Genomic DNA, 15714 nt, shown 5'->3' with positions numbered 1-15714 from the left:
TTACATAGACATCTTCTCTTTATCAACCAGTCTATATTAGCTGCAGACACAGTACAGTACGGTAGTTCACGGCTGTGGCTACCTCTGTGTCTGCAGTCGGCAGGCAGTCCATAATTGTATACTAGTATCCATCTCCATTGTTTACCTGAGGTGCCTTTTAGTTGTGCCTATTAAAATATGGAGAACAAAAATGTTGAGGTTCCAAAATTAGGGAAAGATCAAGATCCACTTCCACCTCGTGCTGAAGCTGCTGCCACTAGTCATGGCCGAGACGATGAAATGCCAGCAACGTCGTCTGCCAAGGCCGATGCCCAATGTCATAGTACAGAGCATGTCAAATCCAAAACACCAAATATCAGAAAAAAAAGGACTCCAAAACCTAAAATAAAATTGTCGGAGGAGAAGCGTAAACTTGCCAATATGCCATTTACCACACGGAGTGGCAAGGAACGGCTGAGGCCCTGGCCTATGTTCATGGCTAGTGGTTCAGCTTCACATGAGGATGGAAGCACTCAGCCTCTCGCTAGAAAAATGAAAAGACTCAAGCTGGCAAAAGCAGCACAGCAAAGAACTGTGCATTCTTCGAAATCCCAAATCCACAAGGAGAGTCCAATTGTGTCGGTTGCGATGCCTGACCTTCCCAACACTGGACGTGAAGAGCATGCGCCTTCCACCATTTGCACGCCCCCTGCAAGTGCTGGTAGGAGCACCCGCAGTCCAGTTCCTGATAGTCAGATTGAAGATGTCAGTGTTGAAGTACACCAGGATGAGGAGGATATGGGTGTTGCTGGCGCTGGGGAGGAAATTGACCAGGAGGATTCTGATGGTGAGGTGGTTTGTTTAAGTCAGGCACCCGGGGAGACACCTGTTGTCCGTGGGAGGAATATGGCCGTTGACATGCCAGGTGAAAATACCAAAAAAATCAGCTCTTCGGTGTGGAGGTATTTCACCAGAAATGCGGACAACAGGTGTCAAGCCGTGTGTTCCCTTTGTCAAGCTGTAATAAGTAGGGGTAAGGACGTTAACCACCTCGGAACATCCTCCCTTATACGTCACCTGCAGCGCATTCATAATAAGTCAGTGACAAGTTCAAAAACTTTGGGTGACAGCGGAAGCAGTCCACTGACCAGTAAATCCCTTCCTCTTGTAACCAAGCTCACGCAAACCACCCCACCAACTCCCTCAGTGTCAATTTCCTCCTTCCCCAGGAATGCCAATAGTCCTGCAGGCCATGTCACTGGCAATTCTGACGAGTCCTCTCCTGCCTGGGATTCCTCCGATGCATCCTTGCGTGTAACGCCTACTGCTGCTGGCGCTGCTGTTGTTGCCGCTGGGAGTCGATGGTCATCCCAGAGGGGAAGTCGTAAGCCCACTTGTACTACTTCCAGTAAGCAATTGACTGTTCAACAGTCCTTTGCGAGGAAGATGAAATATCACAGCAGTCATCCTACTGCAAAGCGGATAACTGAGGCCTTGACAACTATGTTGGTGTTAGACGTGCGTCCGGTATCCGCCGTTAGCTCACAGGGAACTAGACAATTTATTGAGGCAGTGTGCCCCCGTTACCAAATACCATCTAGGTTCCACTTCTCTAGGCAGGCGATACCGAGAATGTACACGGACGTCAGAAAAAGACTCACCAGTGTCCTAAAAAATGCAGTTGTACCCAATGTCCACTTAACCACGGACATGTGGACAAGTGGAGCAGGGCAGGGTCAGGACTATATGACTGTGACAGCCCACTGGGTAGATGTATGGACTCCCGCCGCAAGAACAGCAGCGGCGGCACCAGTAGCAGCATCTCGCAAACGCCAACTCTTTCCTAGGCAGGCTACGCTTTGTATCACCGCTTTCCAGAATACGCACACAGCTGAAAACCTCTTACGGCAACTGAGGAAGATCATCGCGGAATGGCTTACCCCAATTGGACTCTCCTGTGGATTTGTAGCATCGGACAACGCCAGCAATATTGTGTGTGCATTAAATATGGGCAAATTCCAGCACGTCCCATGTTTTGCACATACCTTGAATTTGGTGGTGCAGAATTTTTTAAAAAACGACAGGGGCGTGCAAGAGATGCTGTCGGTGGCCAGAAAAATTGCGGGACACTTTCGGCGTACAGGCACCACGTACAGAAGACTGGAGCACCACCAAAAACTACTGAACCTGCCCTGCCATCATCTGAAGCAAGAAGTGGTAACGAGGTGGAATTCAACCCTCTATATGCTTCAGAGGTTGGAGGAGCAGCAAAAGGCCATTCAAGCCTATACAATTGAGCACGATATAGGAGGTGGAATGCACCTGTCTCAAGTGCAGTGGAGAATGATTTCAACGCTGTGCAAGGTTCTGATGCCCTTTGAACTTGCCACACGTGAAGTCAGTTCAGACACTGCCAGCCTGAGTCAGGTCATTCCCCTCATCAGGCTTTTGCAGAAGAAGCTGGAGGCATTGAAGAAGGAGCTAAAAGGGAGCGATTCCGCTAGGCATGTGGGACTTGTGGATGCAGCCCTTAATTCGCTTAACAAGGATTCACGGGTGGTCAATCTGTTGAAATCAGAGCACTACATTTTGGCCACCGTGCTCGATCCTAGATTTAAAGCCTACCTTGGATCTCTCTTTCCGGCAGACACAGGTCTGCTGGGGTTGAAAGACCTGCTGGTGACAAAATTGTCAAGTCAAGCGGAACGCGACCTGTCAACATCTCCTCCTTCACATTCTCCCGCAACTGGGGGTGCGAGGAAAAGGCTCAGAATTCCGAGCCCACCCGCTGGCGGTGATGCAGGGCAGTCTGGAGCGACTGCTGATGCTGACATCTGGTCCGGACTGAAGGACCTGACAACGATTACGGACATGTCGTCTACTGTCACTGCATATGATTCTCTCAACATTGATAGAATGGTGGAGGATTATATGAGTGACCGCATCCAAGTAGGCACGTCACACAGTCCGTACTTATACTGGCAGGAAAAAGAGGCAATTTGGAGGCCCTTGCACAAACTGGCTTTATTCTACCTAAGTTGCCCTCCCACAAGTGTGTACTCCGAAAGAGTGTTTAGTGCCGCCGCTCACCTTGTCAGCAATCGGCGTACGAGGTTACATCCAGAAAATGTGGAGAAGATGATGTTCATTAAAATGAATTATAATCAATTCCTCCGCGGAGACATTGACCAGCAGCAATTGCCTCCACAAAGTACACAGGGAGCTGAGATGGTGGATTCCAGTGGGGACGAATTGATAATCTGTGAGGAGGGGGATGTACACGGTGATATATCGGAGGGTGAAGATGAGGTGGACATCTTGCCTCTGTAGAGCCAGTTTGTGCAAGGAGAGATTAATTGCTTCTTTTTTGGGGGGGGGTCCAAACCAACCCGTCATATCAGTCACAGTCGTGTGGCAGACCCTGTCACTGAAATGATGGGTTGGTTAAAGTGTGCATGTCCTGTTTTGTTTATACAACATAAGGGTGGGTGGGAGGGCCCAAGGACAATTCCATCTTGCACCTCTTTTTTCTTTTCTTTTTCTTTGCATCATGTGCTGATTGGGGAGGGTTTTTTGGAAGGGACATCCTGCGTGACACTGCAGTGCCACTCCTAGATGGGCCCGGTGTTTGTGTCGGCCACTAGGGTCGCTAATCTTACTCACACAGTCAGCTACCTCATTGCGCCTCTTTTTTTCTTTGCGTCATGTGCTGTTTGGGGAGGGTTTTTTGGAAGGGACATCCTGCGTGACACTGCAGTGCCACTCCTAGATGGGCCCGGTGTTTGTGTCGGCCACTAGGGTCGCTAATCTTACTCACACAGCTACCTCATTGCGCCTCTTTTTTTCTTTGCGTCATGTGCTGTTTGGGGAGGGTTTTTTGGAAGGGACATCCTGCGTGACACTGCAGTGCCACTCCTAGATGGGCCCGGTGTTTGTGTCGGCCACTAGGGTCGCTAATCTTACTCACACAGCTACCTCATTGCGCCTCTTTTTTTCTTTGCGTCATGTGCTGTTTGGGGAGGGTTTTTTGGAAGGGCCATCCTGCGTGACACTGCAGTGCCACTCCTAGATGGGCCCGGTGTTTGTGTCGGCCACTAGGGTCGCTAATCTTACTCACACAGCTACCTCATTGCGCCTCTTTTTTTCTTTGCGTCATGTGCTGTTTGGGGAGGGTTTTTTGGAAGGGACATCCTGCGTGACACTGCAGTGCCACTCCTAGATGGGCCCGGTGTTTGTGTCGGCCACTAGGGTCGCTAATCTTACTCACACAGCTACCTCATTGCGCCTCTGTTTTTCTTTGCGTCATGTGCTGTTTGGGGAGGGTTTTTTGGAAGGGCCATCCTGCGTGACACTGCAGTGCCACTCCTAGATGGGCCCGGTGTTTGTGTCGGCCACTAGGGTCGCTAATCTTACTCACACAGCTACCTCATTGCGCCTCTTTTTTTCTTTGCGTCATGTGCTGTTTGGGGAGGGTTTTTTGGAAGGGACATCCTGCGTGACACTGCAGTGCCACTCCTAGATGGGCCCGGTGTTTGTGTCGGCCACTAGGGTCGCTTATCTTACTCACACAGCGACCTCGGTGCAAATTTTAGGACTAAAAATAATATTGTGAGGTGTGAGGTATTCAGAATAGACTGAAAATGAGTGTAAATTATGGTTTTTGAGGTTAATAATACTTTGGGATCAAAATGACCCCCAAATTCTATGATTTAAGCTGTTTTTTAGTGTTTTTTGAAAAAAACACCCGAATCCAAAACACACCCGAATCCGACAAAAAAAATTCGGTGAGGTTTTGCCAAAACGCGTTCGAACCCAAAACACGGCCGCGGAACCGAACCCAAAACCAAAACACAAAACCCGAAAAATTTCAGGCGCTCATCTCTAAGCACAATACAGGGACAAAAATGTGGGGTCCCTCAGAAATTCCTGCTTACAGGATATACGAGCAGGACTGATGCAATTCCACAGAGTATGGTCATCCTGGCACAGTACCAATCAACCCTGGGTCTGAAAGCACAGGGCTATATTCCATAGAGCGGCTGGGCCTACAAAAACGTTTTCCTTAGGAAAACCAACTCTGTGCTGAAAACAATAGGGATATTCCCACTCTACTAGAGACAGATGGTATTGTTAATATGATAATTAAAGTACTAAAAATAATATAATATATCCCTGCTCCCAGCATGCCCAGGACATTACTAAATAGTTGGGCAAGCTGGAGCTTGCAATACTGCAATCACCAAGTATACACATGGCTGCCAGGGCAAGCACGAGTTCAAGCATGCCCTAGCATGAAGAAAAAAATGATGTTAAAAACACTGAGAATTTATTTATTTTTAATTAGAAATAAAAACACTCCCACACAACCCTCTTTATGCAATGAATTACTCAATCAGTTTCAAGAAAGGAGTTGGGGTCATCTTCAGCCTATGTAGGCATCCAAAGCTGGAAAAAATAAAATGAACAGGCACAAAGATGCCTGTGGCTTTGCTATAGATTGTAAGCTTGCGAGTAGGGCCTTCCTATCTCTATGTCTGTCTGTCATTACCAGTGACGGATTTCCCACTAGGCACGTGAGGCACGTGCCTAGGGGTGCCACTTACACAGGGAGGCACAGTCTGGACCCTCCCACCCTCTCTCTCCCCCTCCCCGTAGCCCACCAGCAGGAAGCCAGTATGAACTGTGAGCAGGGAGACGGAGCTACACAGGACCGAGAGGGCTGTTGTTAGAGGGAGAAATGGAGCTGCTGGAGATCCCTGGGGCCTGCTTGTGAGGTAAGCTAATCCATACTTGCCAACCCTGTCTGGAGCTGCAGAAGGCTCGTGATTTTTTGGGTAGTCCACCGCAGCCCGGAAGGGTAGGTGCCTCTCCCCTATCCCGCTGATTCCAGCCCACTTGCTAGTGAAATGGGCAGGATGTGGATAAAATTAAAGCAATCTCAATGTGAAGGGGTGGGGCTAAATGTGGCATTAGCTCCGCCCCTATCCGTGATCCCCCCCAATTGCTGATATTTACCCATCTTGGCGGCTGTACCTATTGACATCACAGTTCAGCCCCACTCCCTGAAGAAGCCTGCTGCGTCTCCTCTCCAGGCTTCTCCCGGAGAGGAGACTGAAAAGGTAGGCAAGTATGCGTCAAGCATGTGTAAGTGTGTGTTTGTCTGTGTACAGTATTATATGTTAATATGTGTATAGTCAGGGCCGGGCCGAGCTTAATTTTTTTGGTAAGCGAGTTTAGACTTTGGCACCCCTTGATGGGATCAAATTTTAAAAGGGGTGTGGTCTCACAAGAAAGGGGTGTGGCCACACAATAGTACCCCCAAGGGTACAGGGAGTTAGTGTGTGACTGGGGAGGCAGAGGTGAAGGAGATAGTGGGTGACTGAGGAGGCTGGCATGACATGGAGATAGTGGGTGACTGGGGAGACTGGGGTGACAGGGAGATAGTGTCCGGAAGCTCTGTCCCAGTGCTTTCCCTCCCCGGCTCCCAGGTGCACACTGACACACACACGTTACAGGGAGCAGGGACACAGACACACAGTGTACAGGGAGCAGGGACACAGACACACAGTGTACAGGGACCAGGGGCACACTGACACACACATACACTGTACAGGGAACCCCCACTCCCCAGGACGAAAAGTACAGTACCTCTGGTGTCTTGGAGTGGAACCTTCATGCGGTCAGTGGGGTTTTTGACCCGGCCAAATGCAGGACATGGCACGCTTGCCAACCTGGCACCTTCCTACTGAGACCTGACACCACTACCCCCTGACACCTAGCACTGCTGCCCCCTAGACCTGACACTCCTACCCCCTGATACCTGGCACTGCTGCCCCCTAGACCTGACACTCCTACCCCCTGAGACTTGACACTGTTGCCCCCTAGACCTGACACTCCTACCCACTGATACCTGGCACTGCTGCCCCCTTTTCTGTTTCAAGAGAGGCTATGTGCAAACTCCGAGTGGGTCCCCTCCTCTCCATGGCGCCGCAGGTTCCGGCACTGTGCTGGAGTCTTCTGCACATGTGGAGGTCTTCGCAAATATGGAGTCCGCCATGTTCCAGAGACTAACTATGTACTGCGCATGCCCAGTGGCCATTTTCTATGTAATTTTTCACGCAGCTGCAGTGGCCGCCATGGGATTCCGGAAAGGTGAGTATTAAAATAATATGGGAGATGTTTGCACCCATGATAGAAATGCCTATGGTGTGCAGTCTGTGTGTATGTATATGTGTGTCGTGTATGTGTATGTGTATAGTGTGTGTGTGTATAGTGTGTGTGTATAGTGTGTGTGTGTATAGTGTGTGTGTGTGTGTGTGTGTGTGTGCTGGGGCAAGGGGGGTGATGGTGCAGTGTGGGGTGGGGTACCAGTGTTGTGGGCAGTGAGGTATGATGGAATAGTGAGCTGGGGTGGTCCCCATGTGTGAGTAGGAATGTGTGAGCTGTGGAGGTAAGAAGTTAATAGTAAGCTATACTGTATATTATTATTTTTATTATTATTAATATTGTTTTTTGAAGGGGGGAAGGGGGCGGTCATTAATGTTGTGCCTAGGGGCGGCCTGGCCCCTAAGTCCGCTCTGGACTGGTTACTATCCAGTTTTTTTTTATCACTGTTGTTTCCATTTGTAACATGCAATGGAATATGCTGTGCTATATAATAAACTATTAATAAATCTAACACAAATTGTGTATGTTTTTGTGGATACAATTTACAGCATGCCTACATTTTGGGTAAATTGTGTCTGTTTCTACAGTAGCTATACATACAGTAAATTGTTCTAATCTCAATTCCACTTTTAGCTGCTTGGTCTACCGTATCTGCGACATAATGTCCCAGATAACATATCTGCAATGTGAAGTTGGGCACGTGACCAATGAAATTAATTAAAATCATCAACAACTTTCTTCAACAGTCTTCAATTGACAATAACACAATGGGTCAAATACAATAGTCTACGCCTAGTTGATATACTGACGGCCGGGATTCTGACCACCGGGTTTACATACTGATCCTTAGAGACAGGGCTGAAACTAATATATCCGGCGCCCGGGGCAAAGAATTAATTTGGCACATTCCCCAACCCCTCCAACATAAATAAAAAAATATAATAAAAAATAATAATAATAAAAAATAAGAATTTACTTACCGATAATTCTATTTCTCGGAGTCCGTAGTGGATGCTGGGGTTCCTGAAAGGACCATGGGGAATAGCGGCTCCGCAGGAGACAGGGCACAAAAAGTAAAGCTTTACGATCAGGTGGTGTGTACTGGCTCCTCCCCCTATGACCCTCCTCCAAGCCTCAGTTAGGATACTGTGCCCGGACGAGCGTACACAATAAGGAAGGATTTATGAATCCCGGGTAAGACTCATACCAGCCACACCAATCACACCGTACAACCTGTGATCTAAACCCAGTTAACAGTATGATAACAGAGGAGCCTCTGAAAGATGGCTCCCTACAACAATAACCCGAATTAGGTAACAATAACTATGTACAATTATTGCAGATAATCCGCACTTGGGATGGGCGCCCAGCATCCACTACGGACTCCGAGAAATAGAATTATCGGTAAGTAAATTCTTATTTTCTCTATCGTCCTAGTGGATGCTGGGGTTCCTGAAAGGACCATGGGGATTATACCAAAGCTCCCAAACGGGCGGGAGAGTGCGGATGACTCTGCAGCACCGAATGAGAGAACTCCAGGTCCTCCTTAGCCAGGGTATCAAATTTGTAGAATTTTACAAACGTGTTCTCCCCCGACCACGTAGCCGCTCGGCAGAGTTGTAATGCCAAGACCCCTCGGGCAGCCGCCCAAGAAGAACCCACCTTCCTTGTGGAGTGGGCTTTTACCGATTTTGGCTGTGGCAGGCCTGCCACAGAATGTGCAAGCTGAATCGTACTACAAATCCAGCGAGCAATAGTCTGCTTAGACGCAGGAGCGCCCAACTTGTTGGGAGCATATAGTATAAACAGTGAGTCAGATTTCCTGACTCCAGCTGTCCTTGAAATGTATATTTTTAAAGCTCTGACAACGTCCAACAACTTGGAGTCCTCCAAGTCGCTTGTAGCCGCAGGCACTACAATAGGCTGGTTCAGATGAAATGCTGACACCACCTTAGGGAGAAAATGCGGACGAGTCCGCAGTTCTGCCCTGTCCGAATGGAAAATCAGATATGGGCTTTTGTAAGATAAAGCTGCCAGTTCTGACACTCTCCTGGCCGAAGCCAGGGCTAGTAGCATGGTCACTTTCCATGTGAGATATTTCAAATCCACAGTTTTTAGTGGTTCAAACCAATGAGATTTGAGAAAGTCCAAAACAACATTGAGATCCCACGGTGCCACTGGAGGCACCACAGGGGGCTGTATATGCAGCACTCCCTTAACAAAAGTCTGGACTTCAGGAACTGAAGCCAATTCTTTCTGGAAGAAAATCGACAGGGCCGAAATTTGAACCTTAATAGATCCCAATTTGAGACCCATAGACAATCCTGATTGCAGGAAATGTAGGAATCGACCCAGTTGAAATTCCTCCGTCGGAGCACTCCGATCCTCGCACCACGCAACATATTTTCGCCAAATGCGGTGATAATGTTGCGCGGTTACTTCCTTCCTTGCTTTAATCAAAGTAGGAATGACTTCTTCCGGCATGCCTTTTTCCTTTAGGATCCGGCGTTCAACCGCCATGCCGTCAAACGCAGCCGCGGTAAGTCTTGAAACAGACAGGGACCCTGCTGAAGCAAGTCCCTTCTCAGAGGTAGAGGCCACGGATCTTCCATGATCATCTCTTGAAGTTCCGGGTACCAAGTCCTTCTTGGCCAATCCGGAACCACTAGTATCGTTCTTACGCCTCTTTGCCGTATAATTCTCAATACTTTTGGTATGAGAGGCAGAGGAGGAAACACATACACCGACTGGTACACCCAAGGCGTTACCAGCGCGTCCACAGCTATTGCCTGCGGATCTCTTGACCTGGCGCAATACCTGTCCAGTTTTTTGTTGAGGCGAGACGCCATCATGTCCACCATTGGTCTTTCCCAACGGGTTACCAGCATGTGGAAAACTTCTGGATGAAGACCCCACTCTCCCGGGTGAAGGTCGTGTCTGCTGAGGAAGTCTGCTTCCCAGTTGTCCACTCCCGGGATGAACACTGCTGACAGTGCTATCACATGATTCTCTGCCCAGCGAAGAATCCTTGCAGCTTCTGCCATTGCACTCCTGCTTCTTGTGCCGCCCTGTCTGTTCACATGGGCGACTGCCGTGATGTTGTCCGACTGGATCAACACCGGTTTTCCTTGAAGCAGAGGTTCTGCCTGGCTTAGAGCATTGTAGATTGCTCTTAGTTCCAGAATGTTTATGTGAAGAGACGTTTCCAGGCTCGACCACACGCCCTGGAAGTTTCTTCCTTGTGTGACTGCTCCCCAGCCTCTCAGGCTGGCGTCCGTGGTCACCAGGATCCAATCCTGTATGCCGAATCTGCGGCCCTCTAATAGATGAGCACTCTGCAACCACCACAGAAGAGATACCCTTGTCCTTGGAGACAGGGTTATCCACTGGTGCATCTGAAGATGCGACCCTGACCATTTGTCCAACAGATCCCTCTGGAAAATTCTTGCGTGGAATCTGCCGAATGGAATTGCTTCGTAAGAAGCCACCATTTTTCCCAGGACTCTTGTGCATTGATGTACAGACACCTTTCCTGGTTTTAGGAGGTTCCTGACAAGTTCGGATAACTCCTTGGCTTTTTCCTCCGGGAGAAAAACCTTTTTCTGAACCGTGTCCAGAATCATCCCTAGGAACAGCAGACGTGTTGTCGGAATTAACTGGGATTTTGGAATATTCAGAATCCACCCGTGCTGTTTTAGCACTTCTTGAGACAGTGCTAATCCCATCTCTAGCTGTTCTCTGGACCTTGCCCTTATTAGGAGATCGTCCAAGTATGGGATAATTAATACGCCTTTTCTTCGAAGAAGAATCATCATCTCGGCCATTACCTTGGTAAAGACCCGAGGTGCCGTGGACAATCCAAACGGCAGCGTCTGAAACTGATAGTGACAGTTCTGTACGACGAACCTGAGGTACCCCTGGTGTGAGGGGTAAATTGGAACGTGGAGATACGCATCCTTGATGTCCAAGGATACCATAAAGTCCCCTTCTTCCAGGTTCGCTATCACTGCTCTGAGTGACTCCATCTTGAACTTGAACTTCTTTATGTACAGGTTCAAGGATTTCAGATTTAGAATAGGTCTTACCGAGCCATCCGGCTTCGGTACCACAAATAGAGTGGAATAATACCCCTTTCCTTGTTGTAAAAGAGGTACCTTGACTATCACCTGCTGAGAGTACAGCTTGTGAATGGCTTCCAAGACCGTCACCCTGTCGGAGGGGGACGTTGGTAAAGCAGACTTCAGGAAACGGCGAGGTGGATCCGTCTCTAGTTCCAACCTGTACCCCTGAGATATTATCTGCAGGATCCAGGGATCTACCTGCGAGTGAGCCCACTGCGCGCTGAAATTCTTGAGACGACCCCCCACCGCCCCCGAGTCCGCTTGAGAAGCCCCAGCGTCATGCTGAGGCTTTTGTAGAAGCGGGGGAGGGCTTCTGTTCCTGGGAAGGAGCTGCCTGTTGCAGTCTCTTCCCCCTTCCTCTGCCTCGTGGCAGATATGAATATCCCTTTGCTCTCTTGTTTTTAAAGGAACGAAAGGGCTGCGGTTGAAAAGTCGGTGTCTTTTTCTGTTGGGGAGTGACTTGAGGTAAAAAGGTGGATTTCCCGGCTGTAGCCGTGGCCACCAAATCCGAAAGACCGACACCAAATAACTCCTCCCCTTTATACGGCAAAACTTCCATATGCCGTTTTGAGTCCGCATCACCTGACCACTGTCGCGTCCATAAACTTCTTCTGGCCGAAATGGACATAGCACTTACCCGTGATGCCAGTGTGCAAATATCCCTCTGTGCATCACGCATATAAAGAAATGCATCCTTTATTTGCTCTAAAGACAGTAAAACATTGTCCCTATCCAGGGTATCAATATTTTCAATCAGGGACTCTGACCAAGCTACCCCAGCACTGCACATCCAGGCTGTCGCTATAGCTGGTCGTAGTATAACACCTGTATGTGTGTATATACTTTTTTGGATATTTTCCATCCTCCTATCTGCTGGATCTTTAAGTGCGGCCGTCTCAGGAGAGGGTAACGCCACTTGTTTTGATAAGCGTGTGAGCGCCTTGTCCACCCTAGGAGGTGTTTCCCAGCGCGCCCTAACCTCTGGCGGGAAAGGGTATAAAGCCAATAACTTCTTTGAAATTAGCATTTTTTTATCGGGGGCAACCCACGCTTCATCACACACCTCATTTAATTCATCTGATTCAGGAAAAACTATAGGTAGTTTTTTCACACCCCACATAATACCCTGTTTTGTGGTACCTGTAGTATCAGCAATATGTAACGCCTCCTTCATTGCCAAAATCATATAACGTGTGGCCCTACTGGAAAATACGGTTGATTCATCACCGTCGCCACTGGAATCAGTGCCTGTGTCTGGGTCTGTGTCGACCGACTGAGGCAAAGGGCGTTTTACAGCCCCTGACGGTGTTTGAGGCGCCTGGACAGGTGCTAATTGATTGTCCGGCCGTCTCATGTCGTCAAACGACTGCTTTAGCGTGTTGACACTATCCCGTAATTCCATAAATAAAGGCATCCATTCTGGTGTCGACCCCCTAGGGGGTGACATCCCCATATTTGGCAATTGCTCCGCCTCCACACCAATATCGTCCTCATACATGTCGACACACACGTACCGACCCACAGCAGACACACAGGGAATGCTCTTAAAGAAGACAGGACCCCACTAGCCCTTTGGGGAGACAGAGGGAGAGTTTGCCAGCACACACCAAAAAGCGCTATATATGACAGTGATAGCCTTATAATAAGTGCTCCCTGTATAGCTGCTTTAATAATATAATTTTGCCACAATTTTGCCCCCCCTCTCTTGTTTTACCCTGTTTCTGTAGTGCAGTGCAGGGGAGAGCCTGGGAGCCTTCCTGACCAGCGGAGCTGTGTGAGGAAAATGGCGCTGTGTGCTGAGGAGATAGGCCCCGCCCCTTTTTCGGCGGGCTCGTCTCCCGCTCTTTAGTGGATTCTGGCAGGGGTTAAATATCTCCATATAGCCCCCGGAGGCTATATGTGAGGTATTTTTAGCCAAAATAGGTTTTCATTTGCCTCCCAGGGCGCCCCCCTCCCAGCGCCCTGCACCCTCAGTGACTGCCGTGTGAAGTGTGCTGAGAGGAAAATGGCGCACAGCTGCAGTGCTGTGCGCTACCTTAAGAAGACTGAGGAGTCTTCTGCCGCCGATTCTGGACCTCTTCTCGTTTCAGCATCTGCAAGGGGGCCGGCGGCGAGGCTCCGGTGACCATCCAGGCTGTACCTGTGATCGTCCCTCTGGAGCTAATGTCCAGTAGCCAAGAAGCCAATCCATCCTGCACGCAGGTGAGTTCACTTCTTCTCCCCTAAGTCCCTCGTTGCAGTGATCCTGTTGCCAGCAGGACTCACTGTAAAATAAAAAACCTAAGCTAAACTTTTCTAAGCAGCTCTTTAGGAGAGCCACCTAGATTGCACCCTTCTCGGCCGGGCACAAAAATCTAACTGAGGCTTGGAGGAGGGTCATAGGGGGAGGAGCCAGTACACACCACCTGATCGTAAAGCTTTACTTTTTGTGCCCTGTCTCCTGCGGAGCCGCTATTCCCCATGGTCCTTTCAGGAACCCCAGCATCCACTAGGACGATAGAGAAATACAAATTAACAAAAAATATATATAAACAAATTTACAACTGCGCCATGCAGTAGTGCAAACATTTTAATTACACTGCACAGTAGTACCCCTCATTACGCCGCCCCACAAGGGAGAGAAGGAAAGACAGATGGGAGAGGGGGGGGGGTGAGGGAAAGAGAGTAATCACACACATAAGTACATACAGTGCCCCTTCCCTGAGTCACACTCACCATTTTGGCAGGCTCAGGCTGATGCTGGATAGTGAGGTCTCCACTCTCCTCCGCTCCTCTCTCCTATGCTGGCTGGGCTGGCTGGCATGTCACTGACAGTGCAATGCCTTGTAGCCCCTCACCCTTTTCGGACTGCACCTCCGGTTGCACTGTGGCTGATGAAAGACTTGGGAAGCTGAGGTAACTTGCTCCCTGTGATCCCTCTGAATCTGGCTCCCCCTGACACCCTCTCCCTCTGCGGCTGTGGTTGAAAGGGCTGCTGGGAACTATAGCTTATTTTCAGTTTCTTCTCTGCAAGAAGCCGGGCGCATTTCAGTGAAGAAACTGATAATAAACTCAGTTCCCAGCGTTTACTTTCAGTTTATAAATTGCAGTGCGTCCGGCTCCTTGGAACCGCAGCGGGAGGGGGAGTGATAGTGGGGGGTTTAAAGTGACTGTCCTGGCATCCCCTCTGATCCCGCGCCCAGGACACATGACCTCCTTGCCCCCCCTCTAGTTGCTGCCATGCTAGAGAACACACCATAGTCTGATGCACTGCAGTATAATATAACATATGTAAAATGTATAATTTAAGTGCAGTCTGGAACCTAATCCCTATAAGAGATGGGCCCCCAGGCTGAGGGGCCAAACGGGGGGCGGGGGGGGGGGGGGGTTACCCCTGTGGGTCAGTCCAACCCTGTAGGGAATGGTTTATTTGTTGTTACAGTTATGTGTACTTTGCACAAGTTTTACAAATGCCACATTCTATGTAGCAAGTCTGGCTGGCAGATAAGATTTCACCTTTAACCTAATTCATTACTGTATGATGGCACTCTGTTATCAGTCTCCTAACTGAAACTGAACATAATAGACAATCAGATTTATTGTAGCACTACCACAGGAGCAAAACTATGACTAATATGTTTATTGGTATCAGCATAGACAACACCGCTGTTTGAAAGCGTCCTTGAAATTACGACAACAGCTTTAAAGTAGCCTTGAATTTGGATCATCTCATCAGTAACTCTGCTTTGAAATGCAGATAACTAGATAATGCTATTTGTATATATGGTCATAAACTACCTGTATGAAGACTGGGTTATGATTTGTAATAATCAGTGCCTATTGCTGATAAACTAAGCAGCATCATTTATAATAAGAAGAACTATATCCTACAGATAAATGTATTCTTTTTTAATGGAACATATTTCCATTTGTAATTTTATTTTGTAAATGTAATTGTATAAAAGCCCTCTTTACATTCCTGATGACCTTCTCACAAGTAGGTCATGGGTGTGTGGGGAGGCAGTCAATTTACCACCTGTCGGGATCCCGGCGGTCAGGATACCGATGCTGGAATCTTAACACCAGCTGAAATACCGGCAGTCGGGGTCCCGACCGCTGGCTGGTTACCCCCAACACCACCACCCGGTCCACGCCACCACCCGGAGGGGAATAGATCGCTGTGGCGACCAAAGATCCCCACCGGGCCAGAAGCATGGTGAGCGCAGCGAGCCCACGAGGGGACACGGTGCGCTCGCCGCCGGGATCCTGGCTGTCCAGCTTCCGGCGTCAGTCTCCTGACCACCGGGATCCCGACCGCCGGGATCTCGTACTGATCCCGGTGTGTGATATGTAGAGATGTGCGGCTGGCACTTATCGTGTTTTGTGTTTTGGTTTTGGTTCTAATTCCACTTTTGTGTTTTGGTTTTGGCTTGGTTTTGCCAAAACCACCCTTTCGGGTTTTGGTTTT

At 48.9% G+C, this 15714-nt stretch overlaps 1 long non-coding RNA gene across 2 annotated transcripts in view; it reads right to left on the bottom strand.

Moving 5' to 3' along the window:
• Nucleotides 1-14330, bottom strand: part of LOC134934050 (uncharacterized) — a 78581-nt gene extending 64251 nt beyond the window's left edge. For both annotated transcript variants that reach the window (XR_010179777.1, XR_010179779.1), the window contains exon 1: nucleotides 13983-14330. This is a non-coding gene — a long non-coding RNA (uncharacterized LOC134934050). The remainder of the gene's footprint in view (nucleotides 1-13982) is intronic.
• Nucleotides 14331-15714: the final 1384 nt, after the last annotated feature.

This window comes from Pseudophryne corroboree, chromosome 1 (genome assembly GCF_028390025.1).
Source record: "Pseudophryne corroboree isolate aPseCor3 chromosome 1, aPseCor3.hap2, whole genome shotgun sequence".
Lineage (NCBI taxonomy): Eukaryota > Metazoa > Chordata > Amphibia > Anura > Myobatrachidae > Pseudophryne > Pseudophryne corroboree.
This window is presented reverse-complemented; position numbering and strand designations above follow the sequence as displayed.